This window comes from Chlorocebus sabaeus, chromosome 10, assembly GCF_047675955.1.
Source record: "Chlorocebus sabaeus isolate Y175 chromosome 10, mChlSab1.0.hap1, whole genome shotgun sequence".
Taxonomy (NCBI): Eukaryota; Metazoa; Chordata; class Mammalia; order Primates; family Cercopithecidae; genus Chlorocebus; species Chlorocebus sabaeus.
In genome coordinates this window covers 374,602-390,452 of record NC_132913.1, presented here as the reverse complement: position 1 = coordinate 390,452, position 15,851 = coordinate 374,602, and the positions used below count along the sequence as shown (strand labels likewise).

The following is a 15,851-nucleotide window of genomic DNA, read 5'->3' as shown; positions in this document are numbered from 1 at the left end:
TCCTCTCTCTCCATCTACACAGGGAGTCTCCCTCAGAAACAGCCCTAAAGCCTCCTACTCTTTCCAACCTAGACAGCCCTCAGGGAATGAGCACTACTGTAAACTTCATACTAAGATGGCAAGAGAGAAAAAAGAAAAGGAGAACCCAGCAGGAATGCACAGAACATTCCAGAAAATGAAAGCTTCCGTACTCACCACGAAGGAAGAACTGCCCGAAGAAGCCAAACCCCCCAAAGAAGCCGGCCGCAGAGAAGCCACACCAAAGCTCTGTCCTCAGCTGTCAGCGCCAGGACAGGAGGTGTTTCTTCCACAGGATGCGGCCTCAAGTTATCCCAAAGCTGCTGTGGCACCCGGCGGCTCCTGAGAACACCCTAGCTCTTCGGGTTTAACACAGGCAAGTCAATAAATGTGACACATCACATAAACAGAATTAAAAGCAAAGTCACATAATCATCTCAATAGACACAGAAAAGGCATTTGACAAAATCCAGCATCCGTTTATAATTAAAACCCTCAGCAAAACATGCATAGAAGGGACATACCTTAAGGTAATAAAAACCATCTATGACAAACCCACAGCCAGCATAATACTAAATAGGGAAAAGTTAAAAACATTTCCTCTGAGAACTGAAACAATAAGTACAAGGATGCCCACTCTCACCACTTTTATTCAACACAGCACTGACAGTCCCAGCCAGAGCAATCAAATGAGAGAAAGAAATAAGGGGCATCCAGATCGGTAAAGAGGAAGTCAAATCATCACTGTTTGCTGTTGATTATGATTGTATACCTAGAAAACCCTAAACACTCCTCCAAAAAGCTCCTAAAACTGATAATTTCAGCAAAAATTCAGGACACAAAATTAATGTATCCAAATCAATAGATCTGCCATACACCGACAATGTGCAAGCTGAGAACCAGATCGAGACCTCACCCCTTTACAACAGCTGCAAAAAGAAAATACAATACATAGGAACATACCTAACGAGGAAGTAAAAGACCTCTACGAGGAAAACTACAAAACTCTGCTGAAAGAAATCACAGATGACACAAACAAATGGAAACACCTTTCATGCTCATGGATGGGTAAAATCAACATTGTAAAAATGACCATAATGCCAAAAGCGATTTACAAATTCAAAGCAATTTCCATCAAAATATCACCATCATTCTTCACAGAACTAGAAAAGATAATTCAAAAATTCATATGAAACCAAAAAAGTGTCCACATAACCAAAGCAAGACTAAGCAGAAAGAACAAATCTGGAGGCATCACATTACCTGGCTTCAATCTCTACTACAAGGCCACAGTCAGCAAAACAGCATGATACTGGTATAAAAATAGGTACATAGACCAATGAAACAGAATAGAGAACCCAGAAATAAACCCAAATACTTAGTCAACTGATTTTTGATAAAGTAAACAAAAACATAAGGTGGGGAAAGGACACCCTATTCAACATATGGTGCTTGGATAATTGGCAAGCCACGTGCCAAAAAATCAAACTGGATCCCCATCTCTTACTTCACACAAAAGTCAACTTCAATCTAAGACCTGAAACCATAAAAATTCTAGAAAATAACATTGGAAAACCCTTCTACACATTGGCTTAGGGAGACACTTCATGACCAAGAACGAACGCAAGTGCGACAACAAAATGAAGATAAACAGGTGAGACTTAATTAAGCCGAAGTTTCCACACAACAAAAGAAACAATTAGCAGAGTAAACAGATAACGCACAGAAAGGGAGAAAATCTTCACCATCTATACATCTGACAAAGGACTAATATCCACAACCTACAAAAAACTCAGCAGAAAAAAAACCAATCCCTTCGAATAATGGGCTAATGACTCAAAAGAAGATATAAAAATGGTCAACAAACATGAAAACGTGCTCATCCATCACTAATGATCAGGGACGGAAATTAAAACCACAATGCCAAGCCACCTTACTCCTGGCAAGAATGGCCATAATCAAAACATCAAAAAATAATAAATGTGGGTGGGGATATGGTGAAAAAAAGAACACTTCTACACTGCTGGTGGGAACGTGAACTAGTACAACCACTATGATAAACTGTGTGGAAATTTCTTAAAGAACTAAAAGTAGAACTACCATTTAATCCAGCAATTCCATTACTGGGTATCTCCCCAGAGAAAAAGCAGTCAGTATATGAAAAAGATACTTGGCACATGCATGTTTACAGCAGCACCATTCACAACTGCAAAAATATGTAACCACCCCAAATGCCCATCAATCAAAGAGATTAAGGAATTATGATATATATGTGTGTGTGTGTGTGTGTGTAATAGACATAATACACACACACACACACACCCCCCATGGAATACTATTCAGCCATAAAAAAAAATGGCATTCACAGCAACCTGGTTGAGATCAGAGACTACTATTGTAAGTGAAGTAACTTAAGAATGGAAAACCAAGCACAGTATGCTCTCACTCGCAAGTGGGAGCTAAGCTATGAGGATGCAAAGGCATTAGAATACCACAACCGACTTTGGGGACTGGGGGGAAAAAGTGGGAGGTGGGTGAGAAATAAAAGACTACAAACTGGATACAGCATATGCTGCACAGGTGTTGGGTGCACCAAAATCTCACCTCTAAAGAACTTACTCATATAATCAAACACCACCTGTTCCCCAAATACCTATGGAAATAAAAAAATAAAATGAAAAGAATGTTTTGTGTATGTGTGTATGCATATCACATTTTTAACTTTTTTCATAGGTTCATTGAAATATAATTTATATATTATTTAATTCACTCATTTAAAGTGTAAACTTCAATTTTTTAGTGTATTAACTGGGTGGATAAACAATCACCACAATATAATTTTAGAACATTTTTATGCTCCTTAAAAGAAACCTTGCACCCATTAGCAATCTTTCCCCATTTTCCCCACTCTTCCTTTAAACTCCTCCCAGCCCTAGGCAACCATCCATCTACTTCCTAAGAATTTGCCTATTCTGGAAGGATTTACCTATTCTTGACATTTCATATAAATGGAATCATAATAATATATAGTTACATGTGACTCACTGCTTTCACTTATGTTTTCAACATGTTCATCCTTTTTGGAATATGTATTAATACCTTTTTCTTTTTTATTGCCAAATACTATTATATTTTATGGACAGACCACATTTTATTAATCTACTCCACAATTCATGGACACTTCTATTGTTTCCTACCTCTTGTTGCTATAAATACTTGTATGCTACTTTTTGTGTAGGCTTTTTTTTTTTTTTTTTTTTGGTGTATACATATGAGTGAATTTACTGAGTCATGTGGTAATTCTGTATTTATCCTTTTGAAGAACTGTCAGACTCTTTTCAAGTATCATCAGCAGTGTATAAGGGTTTCAATTTTTCACCTATTTATCCATTCTTCAGTTGATAAACACTTAGTTTCTAAATCATAGTTATTATGAATAATGCTGCAATGAACACGAAATTGTAGATGTCTCTTTGACATACTGATTTTAAGTTCTTTAGACACATATCCAGAAGTGGCATTGATGAATCATAATACAAATATATTTATAATGTCTTGAAAAAGCTTCATACTGTTTTCCAAGATGGTGGTACTATTTCAATTCCTACCAACAGTATACAAGGGTTTTCTCCACATTCTAATCAACAATTATCTTCCAACATTTTTTAATTTTTATTTTTTTAATTTATTTATTGAGATGGAGTCTTGCTCTGTCACCCAGGCTGGAGGGTGGTGGCACGATCTTGGCTCACTGCAACCTCCACCTCCCAGGTTCAAGCAATTCTTCTGCCTCAGCCTCCCGAGTAGCTGGAATTACAGGTGTGTGCCACCATGCCCAGCTAATTTTTTGTATTTTTAAGAGACGGGGATTCACCATGTTGGCCAGGCTGGTCTCGAACTCCTGACCTCAGGCGATCCACCTGCCTCAGACTCCCAAAGTGCTCGGATTTCAGGTGTGAGCCACCGTTTCTGGCCACATCTTTTTGATAATAGCCTCAGTAACATCTGTGAGGTAGTATCTTTGTGGTTTTGACTTGTATTTCTCTGATAATTAGGAATGCTGTCTTTTATCAGTATTTTTGATAAAAACCTGGTTTTTTGTATGTCTGTTTTTAGAAAATGTCTACTCAAGTCCTTTGCTTATTTAGTAAGCTTGCTTTCTCATTTCTGGGTTGAGTTCCTTACATATTATTGATATAAACCCCTTATCTGATGTATGGTTTAAAAATTCTCTCTTCCCATTTGTGGGTTGTCTCTTTATTACTGTTTCTTCTGCTGTGCAGAGAAGCGTCTTAGTTTTATGGAATTTCATTTGTATGTTTTTGCTTCCATTGCCTGTACTTTTGGGGTCACCTGCAGAAAATCATAGCTCAGGCCATTGTCATACGGTTTTCTCCTATCTTTGCTTGCATCGGTTTTATGGTTTCAGGTTTATATTTCAGTCTTGCATCCATTGCTATTTGATGTTGGTATAAAGAGTGAAATAACGATCCAATTTTATTCTTCTGTATGTGAATAGTCAGTTTTTCTCTACATTATCTATTGAAGAGAGTTTTCTTTCTCCATTGTGTATTCTTTGCCCTTTTATCAAAAATCAATTGGCCACAGACACATGGATTTATTCATAGGTTCTATATTCCCTCACACTGGTCTAGAAGTCTGTTTTCATGCCAGTGCTGTGCTGTTTTAAGTACTGTAACTTTTTAATATCATTTGAAATCAAGTAGTCTGATGCCTCTAGTTTTGTCCTTTTTGCTCAAGATTGCTTTGGTTTTTCAGCATCTTCTGCGGTTCCATTCAGATTTTAGGACTAATTTTTCTCCTTCTGTGAAGAATGGCATTGGATTTTGATAGTGCTTGCATTTAATCTGTAGACTGCTTTGGGTAGCACTGAAATCTTGACAGTATTAATTTTTTCAAATGCATAAATATGGGATTTTTTTCTATTTATGTCACTTTCAATTTCTTTCAACAGTGCTATAAATTTTCAGTTTACAAATATTTCACATCCTTCTTCAAAATTAGTCTTTTAACTTACATATTTGTTATGATGCTATTATAAATGGAAGTACTTTATTGTTTTTCAGTTAATAGTTTGTCATTGGTGTATAGAAACAATAATACTATTTATATGTTAATTTTGTAACTCTCAACTTTGAATGTGTTTATCAGCTTTAACAGCTTTTTTTTTTTTTTTTTTTTTGATGGAGTCTTAAAGATTATCTCTATGTTGGAGGGCGCGGTGGCTCGTCCCTCTAATCCCAGTACTTTGGGAGGGTGAGGCAGGTGGATCACGAGGTCAGGGGTTAGAGACCAGCCTGGCCTATATGATGAAACCCCGTCTCTACTAAAAAAAAATACAAAAATTAGCCGGGTGTGCTGGCACGCGCCTGTAATCCCAGCTACTTGGGAGGCTGAGGCAGAAGAATCGCTTGAACCCAGGAGGCAGAGGTTGCAGTGAGCTGAGATGGCGTCACTGCACTCCAGCCTCTTTCCTATTTGGATGCCTTTCAGTTCTTTACCTTATATAATTACTCTGGCTACGTGATTACATATAACATTTTCAGCATTTGTAATTTGACATCACATCCGTTGTAATACACTGATTGTTATTTTTCAACTTGAAAACCTGGACATTTATCACTACTCTCCCTTTCTCTTCGTCTAGTTCTTATCCAAGAAAACAACCTATCAATGTAAACCACATTAGATAATTATTTTTCTATAAAACCACTTCAAATGTATTAAAAATTTTTAATCCAACAACTTTGTATGACAATGACTTTAAACTGTGGTCTCTCAAAACAAATCCAATACTTTTAGTAGGAAAAATTATGTTAATTCCTACACTACCACTGGGGCCACACAAGAGTTGACCAAAGGTGATATTAATACATATGCTTAATATCTTGTTCTCACAGTTCTAGTGTAAGTCTTGAAAATCAAGTAAATTTGGAAACATCATAGTTGCACCAACTCTCATGAGTCACAGTTAATCCAGAATATTATTTCTAAGTTATCAAAAAGCCAACAAGTAAATATGACGCACTGTTTAAAAAAAATCATAATTTTATATTACATAAAAGAAACATGTATTAAGTACTATTTACTGAATATCTCAAGTATATTTACATAGAAACGAATCAAAAGCGTGATCTATTAGATAATGTTTAAATGACTAAAAATACTTGAGATAGCATTACTACATAAATGCTAGTGTAAATGCTGACGGAAGTAAAAATGTCATTCCCTACATTTGCTAAATATATTGTAACACATTGTAAGTGTTTTTGGCCGGGCGCAGTGGCTCACGCCTGTAATCCCAGCACCTTGGGAGGCCGAGGCGTGCGGATCACAAGGTCAGGAGATCGAGACCACCCTGGCGAACACAGTGAAACTCCATCTCTACTAAAAATACAGAAAAATTAGCCAGGCGTGGTGGCGGGCACCTGTAGTCCCAGCTTCTCGGGAGGCTGAGGCAGGAGAATGGCGTGAACCCAGGAAGCGACAGAGCTTGCAGTCAGCGGAGATCGCGCCACTGCACTCCAGCCTGGGAGACAGAGCGAGACTCCATCTCAAAAAAAAAAAAAAAAAAATAAGCGTTTTTAAAACATATCACTAAGGGCTGAAGTAAGTAGGCAAAAATGATTCTAGGTATTTAATTATGGAAAAATTTAGTACAGCACATAGTGTTCATGTGACGGAAGGATTTTAAATGGAACCCAGAGATTAGCAGCAGCAGGAAGTTTCTATCATATTTAGGATTGGGAAAACAACAGCAGTTACTGGAACACAAAAGCAGGGTCATTATTAAAAACGGCCATGGTGAGTGGCTGTGACCATTACCTAATATGTCACAGAGAATAAAGACAGATACCACATGACCGGAGGCTTTTTTTCTTCCACAGATGCCTTCCATTGGCCAGAATTAGCCAGTATTTAGAGGGCACTGAAGACTGGGAGGGTCTGTTCTCCGTAATAGAGTGAAGAGAAGGAGAAGGTGAGATGCTCACTACCTTAGTGATGGCTTCAATCGTACCCCAAACCCAGTATCACACAATAAACCTGCACATTTTTATTCAATCTAAAATAAAAGCTGAATTTAAAAAGAAGACACAGAGGCCGGGCGTGGTGGCTCAAGCCTGTAATCCCAGCACTTTGGGAGGCCGAGACGGGCGGATCATGAGGTCAGGAGATCGAGACCATCCTGGCGAACACGGTGAAACCCCGTCTCTACTAAAAATACAAAAAACTAGCCGGGCGAGGTGGCGGCGCCTATAGTCCCGGCTACTCGGGAGGCTGAGGCAGGAGAATGGCGGGAACCCGGGAGGCGGAGCTTGCAGTGAGCCGAGATCCGGCCACTGCACTCCAGCCCGGGCGACAGAGCGAGACTCCGTCTCATAAATAAATAAATAAATAAATAAATAAATAAATAAAAAGAAGACACAGAAACCAGTTTAGACTTCACTAACCAGTAGTAAAGTCTTCATGGCTGCTCTTCCAAAACTAAAGCCACTGCACTGAGAAACTGTCCATTTTACTCGTCGAAAGGAAAATTCAGTGAACCTTTACTCACTTGTCTGACAACAGTGAGAATCAAAATGAATGAATCGGAATGTCTGTCCTAGCTACTCCCTCTGGTTCCACTTCAATTCCTGCTGTCTCCATATCGTGTGAAAGGTGAATGTGGTAAAACTGAAGTGACTGCTTGTACTTGGAGAACAGCAATGCACAGGAAATTCACTCCTTAGACGCTATTGAGTTTGGCAAATAAACACAACCTAATATTCACACTTAAGAGCAATGATCTATAATCCCATTTTCACATCTATTGTAAAGTCCAACCGTGTATTTCAGCCAAAACAAACTGATTTTATTAATACAATGACCAGACATATATAAATAATAATATGAGTTTATTTTACCAGAAGACTTGGCTCTCACACTTGCATTCTATTGTAGGGATTCACACTTATCCAATTCTAACAAGAGTTGGATAAACTCAGGGTTTTCCTAAAGTAGTAATGACTATTCCTCACAAAAGAGTCACAGGCAAAGTCTACACTTGAAAATGTGTAGACTGTCTTCCATGCCCTGTGTGCATTAAGAAATGTTTTATTATTAGACCTGGTATACGGACATTATGGATGAATATGTTGGCTAATTAGAACAAGTTTATCACGTTCTTTGAAATAGTTGGTAGACAAAGTAAAGTAATTCAAAGATTCAGTCCAGACTAAATAGTGAGAAACCCTGCAAGAAACCAAGCTGTAGCAAAGTAATAACGTAAATACAAACGTGATTTCAGTCTCTGCTAGGCGACTGACCTCCCTCAGACCACTAAAACTGTGTGCCATCAGACGCATTAATAATGAGACACTGGTCACTCACTGGGGTGGTGGGGCATGGTGAAAAGCTTTTTTACCCATAGATCCAGGTGAACTCCTTATAAGCCTGAAATGCATTCAGTTGATGCACCAGACAGTTACTGAAGAAGCAGAGACGATGAACTTCCCTTAACATTGACCGAAGTGGATAAATGCATGGCAACGTGCTGAGTGACTTTAACAATGCAGACACACCCAATGTCAAAATGCCACAGGACTACCCGGTGCTGCAAGGCTGGGACTGGGTTGCCGTGAGACTGTTTTAAGGCAGTGGGATTTCTGACGGAACTGTGGGCATAAGCATATGTCCCCATACGCCACTCCCACTACTCACTGTAGGAAGCGCAGTGTAACATTTGTCCTGGGTAACAATGACAAACAATCCCCAAGTCCCAGTGCAAACCAACAGTGCTGGGGCCACACAGTGGCCTGAGCAACATACATATGGGTAGTAACTGAGAAGACATTTCCAAGGGATTGCTATTCCAACAGGCCTGGGGGATGCTCCAGATCACTAATTATCAGAGATGAGGTACCAGTGCCATCACACACTGGTCAGAGTGGCCATTTGTCCTGTCAAAACATAACATGCTGTTGTTGCAGCAGAGAAAATCAAACACGGCTATTCTCTTGGAGGTAATGCAAACTAGATCTCAAACTGTGGAAACCAATCTGAAGATTTCTGGGAAAAAAAAGGATAGAAAGCAGAGCTTACGCTTTGACCCAGCAATCCCACCCCGTGCATCTACCCAAGGGAAAAATACATGCATCTATCAAAGAGACACTGACACTCACATGTCCACAGGAGTGTTACTGACAGGAATAAAGACGTGGAACTGACCTAGATGCACACCAACAGAAAATCTGCTTTTTAAAAACGTGGTACCTATACATCACAGAATGCTAAAAAGCCACTAAGGAAAATCAAACACAGAAACAAAATCATGCCCTCAGTAGGAACATGGGTGGAACTGGAGGCCACTCTGCTAAGCAACTGAGGCAAGAACAGAAGATCAAACACTGAGGTTCTCATATGTAAGTGGAAGCTCAACACCCAATACACATCAACATAGACATGAAATCAACAGATGCTGGGTATACCAGACAAAAAAAGAAGGGAGACAGGGAGCCTTGGAGGAAGAAAGACCCAACTGGTGTTATGTTCACTACCTGGGTGACGGGTACGTTAGGACCCCAAGCATCAAAATTCTACCGCATAACCATGTAGGGAACTGAATCTGCAGGTGTACCCCTCGATCACAATAAAAGTAGCTATCATTTTAGAAAACCAAGCTTTAGAAATAGAAATAGAAAAAAGGAAGAAAACACACAAAACAAAAAGCCCAATCCACCCATTAGCAGCATGAACACAGAAAGACAACCGGATGGACACAATGAAGGAGCCAAATAATGAACCCAAAATTATGAACACTGAACCCATGGGATTCTTGTTTTCCCCCAAAAGCACACCAAAGGCGCAATGGTTGAGGAAACTGGGGGGTCACATGCAAAGGACTGAAATAAACCCTTCCTCTACACAAGACACAAAAAGCGACACGAAATCCACTGAACACCTAACTGCAATTCTGAAACCAAAAATCTCCAAGGAAAACGCACAGGGTGCATGTCCACTGTGGGGAAACTTGAACCTGTGAACCTAAGCTACAAACAGAAAAGGAAGACATAGGAACCAAATACCCATAGACCATACAATGGCTTCACCATCTTGCTTTTCTTCTCAAAGGGACACAGAAATCACTGCTAACAAAAGCTAATGCAACCATGTGAGACTAAGGACAACTTCAGAGCTTCACACAGCTTCAACAAAGGAGAGAAAATAGAGAACCCAAATAAAAGGCATCCTGCAGACTGGAAGAAAATTATGGAAAACTGTGATCTGGAAGGGCTTCTTACCTAACATATTCAAGAAACTAATGGTCCTAAGTGGACAAAAACATAAAAACCAATACACACGCTAAAAACGCCCAGAGGACTGGCGTAGGCATTTCTGAAAAAACCTGAAACAGACTCTCGGGTAACAGAAAAGTTTCTCCATATCAGTAATCATCCCCCAAATTGTAAATCTCAACCACACTCAGATACTATCAAACTCCCCAGAGAACGAGTATGACCAGGAACAGCAGTAAAACTTTGTGAAGATAAGGGCAGTGTAGATTTGCTGACACAGGAACTCCTACGTACTACTAGTGAGAATGCAAATTCTTATACTCACTGGGAGAGACAGCTGGAGGTTTCTGAAACACCACCACAACTACCAGTTCCTCTAGCCATCCCAACACTGGCTACACCCGCAAAGCCAAGGAAACCTACCTTAAGGAGGGATCTCCCTTCCCGTGTTTCATGAAGTACTCTGGACAATAACCAAGGTGTAGAATCAACCCACTTGTCTTTCCACAGCTGAAAAAATGCAGGAATTGAAGGATTTATGCACAATGGTATACTCTTCAGCCATCAAAATTCTGGACATCAGTTCACTACCAGCAAGATGGAGAAACCTGGAGGACATTAAATTTAAAAAATGAGAGAGGGAGAGGAAGACAAACACAAATACTGCATAATCTCATGCACATGGAATCTAACAGTGAATCTCATAGAACAACAGTGTCAACAGTGGGTACCAGAGGCTGAGGGGAGAATTGGAAATGGCTACAAAGGGATGCTCAGATGACATGCAGGTACTCTGGTGTTCTACGGCACAGCAGGGTGACTAGGCTTAACAATATTGAAGCATAACATTCGATATTGCTGAAAAGTATTCAGAATGCTCTCTCCATCAAGAAATCCTCACTGTAGCATGAAACAGAGATGCTAGGTCCTGCAGTTTCATTGATTCATGTAAAAAGGTCCCTTGCACCCTTTATGTAAAAACACAGACCATGTGATATTTTTGTTTTCCAAACAGGATCACAACACACTACTAAAAATCCCATAGGACAATGAAGTGTCACGCATTCCCAAAGCAGTTCCTACACATACAAAGTCTAGAGTAGAATCACACTCTTCCATTTTAAATTACTTCCGAAAGCTTTAGTTACCCAAGCAATTCGCGATAGGCATTAACAGAGAGGCCAATGAATATAAGGATGCCCAGCAGCAAACTCAAAAGAAGGTCTCAGTTAATTTAGAAAGTTTATTTTGCCAAGATTGAGGACACACTCATGACCCAGTCTCAGGGTCATGACAACATGTGCCCAAGGCGGTCAGGGCACAGCTTGGTTTTACACATTTTAGGGAGACATGAGACATCAATCAATATATGTTAAGAAGTACATTGCTTTGGTCTAGAAAGGTGTGACAACTTGAAGCAAACACAGGAAGACTGGAAGCAGGGAGGGAGCTTCCAGGTCACAGATCAGTGATACACAAATGATTACATTCTCTTGAGTTTCTGATGATTCTCCAAAGGAGCCAATCAGACACACATCTATCTCAGTGAGCAGAGGGGTGACTTTGAATAGAATGGGAGGCAGGCTGGCCCTAAGCAGTTTCCAGCCTGAGTTTTCCTTTGTGATTTTAGGGGCCCAAGATCTTTTCCTTTCACATTTCCCCCCTTTTCTTGTTAAAAAAAATCTTTTGGAAAAAGCATTTTACAAGAAAATGAGTCTCTGGTCTCGGGTTTCATCTGATCTCTCATGGCTAGGAGGGTTTATTCCTAGAAAGCTGCCAAAAGCTCATTTTTAGCAGGTTGTGAAGTCTCACATCCTGTGAAGTTAAAACAGGCGGGAGGAAGGGAGAAAAAACAACAAAAGAACAATCCTGGAAAAATAAACATAAGCCACATTACTCTGCAGTCCATACATCAGTAGGCAGGTATGAAAGTGGCTTATGTATATAAACAAGTTGCTGTTATTTTCTTCTGAAGTTTAAGTTGTTTGGCTTCAGTTCTCAGGGTTTTAAGAAAGCATAGCTTAGTTTAGGACTAATTGAAAAAAAAAAATTGAACACACTATTTTAAAGACTTGTAGCCAAGAAAACTTAGAATTCGGTCCAAACTGTAGAAAATAATAAAAGTTGAAAAAAAAATTAGGCAAGACTAGAATCTAAAAACAGGTCTACTGTAGTTTTGAAACATAATTTTTTCCCTCCAGTTTTCCATTTTTACTAAAGATAAATCATGTTAGAATTGATTTGCTTTATTATACTTGGCCTAATAATTTGCATACAGTGCAACAATAATTATTTTTTACCTGGGCTTTTAAATTGGCTTTGACAGAACTTTGCTCCATAGGAGGAATCTTAGATAAGACTTTTTTAAAGCCAAGCCCAACCATGGATTTGTGCCATCGAATACCTATGATTTCAGTGAATTTCCTCTTCTCTTGAGGTTCCAAGATAAACCGGGGCTTCTGCACCTGTCAGCAAGTGACATTATTTACCACAGGTCAAAACCCTATGCAGGGACTGCGCACACAAAATATGAGGTCAGCTTTTCGAAGGGCTTTATTGGCTTCCTAAGTCTGATTCCTTAAAGGAAAGCACACCATTTCAGTCCAACCCTTGATAAAATAACCAAATTCTCCAACTGTGTCTTACTGCAAAATAAAACAGATTTTTATTGCACTTATGCAAATAACTATATTGCCATAAATTTACAATACTCACAGTCTCCAAATTCTGGAGAAATTAGGTAGAGAGCAACAAATACGCTCCAAATTTTGTGCACAGGAATATACAATAATTTATTGTTAAAAGCTGTAAATAACTTTAAAAGTTTCTTAACTCTGAAAAACAAAGGATCAGCAATGTTTTAAGCGAAAAGTCAAAAAAAATTACTTCAGTGTTCTATTGACTCAGTTATTTCAGTTAACTCCTGTTCTGTTTGATAGTCATGAACATTTCAGCTCTCCATGAGAGTTCCGAAATCTTTTGCTTTATTCCAATGTAACAATTTCCAAAATTATCAGAAAACCTGAACTTAAGTGCACCTATTAGAGTCCTATAGCTGATTATAAACCCACCTTACAAAGAGGGTTTAAAAGAAGACAACTATCTGTGGATGAAAAAAAAGTTAAGGCAGCCATAGTTAAAAGACACAACTGACAAGTGAATTTATTACCTCTGAGGCACACAATAATTTTAACATAACAATTATGATTATTACAAACAATGTACACTAAGTTATATCAGAATTACAGGAGTTTCCCATCATTTTGGAAACATACCAATAACGTATTTATACAAATGGATCCGAAAGAAAGCCAAACACCATCTCATATTTGACAGTGTCTCCTGTATAAATTTTATACCAGATAAGCCAAATTATGCTATTTTTAGACTTTAGAGAACCTAATGTCTTAAAGGATTATTCAGGATAGAAAAAGACATAATATATAATTTGATTTTGGAAAGTCTGTCAAATATAAAATATTTAAAACTAAAACACTTGATATTAAAAAATAGGATTACAGGTCATTGTAAAGTCATTTATTTAACCAAAGTGATAATTCAAGGATTTTTTAAAAAGTGAAAACCTTCATTTTTTGAGACAGGAGACTTAATTTTCTAAACAAGAGGCCATAATAAAAACAGCATAAAGTCAACTCAATTTGGTTTTAAAATTTTTGTAAACAATCTATAAAATGTAATCCTGATTATAAAATATAACTTCCATAAGCCTTTTGTAACCTGTAATAAGGAGCTGGTTAATGCTTCAAGAAAACCTTGTTCATCTGACACAGGGGTCCGTGCACTGGTTTTGCATCAGTGTGCCTTTGACATTAGTAATTAATGTGCAGAGAAACTGAACTTACCTTACCTTTCAAAATCGGCGCTTACAATCTTACGCTCCTACCTCTTTCACTGGTCTCTGGGTCTCGAGGAGTTGAACAGCTTTCATCATTTCTTGCCCTGTATCTCAGGAAGGCAGCAGTTTATTTAAATCGGCATCTTCTATGGGTCCTGAAAATGAGGCTTTAATTGCTGTGAGTGTTTAAAATTTAGCAGGACTTAGTGTCCTTTTTAGACCTAGGAGGTAAAAGCCTGTAACTCAATGTTGCAAGGATTTTGAAAGCATATACAGGAAGATACACAGACGTAATAACCTAGATTTTTAAAAATCTCAGTTTTTCCTAAGCAAACCAAAACTTAATATGACAACTTTATTATATAAAAATTTTGGGGATTTTAAATACATAAATCCTTGTTGTGGCTTACACTGACTGTTCATTACATGGTCAGACTTTCTGATGTGTTCTGAACATCCCTTCTTTTTAAACAACCAGTTATTTTAGGACTAAACTTACTATATAGGAATCTTTCTTATACAATAGTATCTCTCTTTAACCTCTTTTTACCTCAAAAACAACCTCTTGACAACTTTCTTTACATCTGTTTTTTATTCCCTGGTTCATTTTACCTTGTTTTATATATAATGTAAGGTTTGAATTAGACAAAACTTGTTGATCTTTTCTTTTTTCTTCTTCTTTTTAGAAAAGACACACTTCTTTTGGCAAGAATGTTTTCCTACAAGATATGTGTATTGGAAAATACTCAAATAATGAAATATCTATTATTTAATTTAACTTTATATTCTAAATCATGACCAGTTTGTCTACAAGTATTTATCCCATTATATTTACCTGTTTACCTTGATTTATGAAATCTGTGATAGTCATGATTTAAAGTTATAAAACCACCAATGCAAAATTATAACTGAGACAGTGAAAAAAAGATTTTACCTAACTGGCTCCATCTTGCTCATAATCTCCAAGCTGTCCTTGTCCATTCCTGGCCATAGGCTGCACTAACACTGGGAGGAACCTGGTTTCTAATTTAGCTTTGAAACAAAGGCAGTAGCAGTCCTTTCCTTATTGTCTGTGGACTAGACAACCAAAAGCCACTGTAGGAACCTAGTTTTTAGATTCCTTCCTGGGCAGGGGTCGCCGCGAGAGACCACTCGACACGGAAGTCACAGCGGAGAGATTTATTGCTAGCGCGCTAGGGTCCTATGTCCGAAGTTGGCCACAGGACCCCAAATGCTTGTTACAGACAGTTTATAAAGGCAAAAACCTCAAAAATTCACAAAGCTTGAGGCGCAAGATGATTGGAGCAGGTTATGGCCTGAGCAAGATGTCTTACTCTAATTGGTTGGTTTGAACCTGGTTTGAACCCGCGCGGGGTATTCCCCGGACTTGTTCTTCTGTTTGAGTTCCAGGAATATGGGTGGGTGTTTTAGATAGCCACACGGACATCAGGCGGGTGCTTTAGATGGCCACCTGGTTGTTGGGTGGGTGCTTTTAGATAGCCACCTGGTGTGGCTTTTCTAAGCTTCTAAGTTTCTAAGTCTCTAAGTCTCTGAGCTTCTAAGTCTATAAGTTTCTAAGCTTCTAAGTCTATAAGTTTCTAAGCTTCTAAGTTTCTAAGTCTCTAAGTTTCTAAGTCTATAAGTTTCTAAGTCTAAAAGTCTAAAGGTTTCTAAGTTTCTAA

The 15,851-nt window shown here is 38.5% G+C and overlaps 1 long non-coding RNA gene across 1 annotated transcript in view; it reads right to left on the bottom strand.

The window, feature by feature from the left end:
- LOC103216852 (uncharacterized) overlaps positions 1 to 15,851 on the bottom strand; it is a 32,277-nt gene that overhangs the window by 2,810 nt on the left and 13,616 nt on the right. Inside the window, exons 6-7 of the long non-coding RNA XR_012094152.1 lie at positions 14,218 to 14,324; positions 10,737 to 10,921 (exon numbers count right to left, since the gene is read on the bottom strand). This is a non-coding gene — a long non-coding RNA (uncharacterized lncRNA). The remainder of the gene's footprint in view (positions 1 to 10,736; positions 10,922 to 14,217; positions 14,325 to 15,851) is intronic.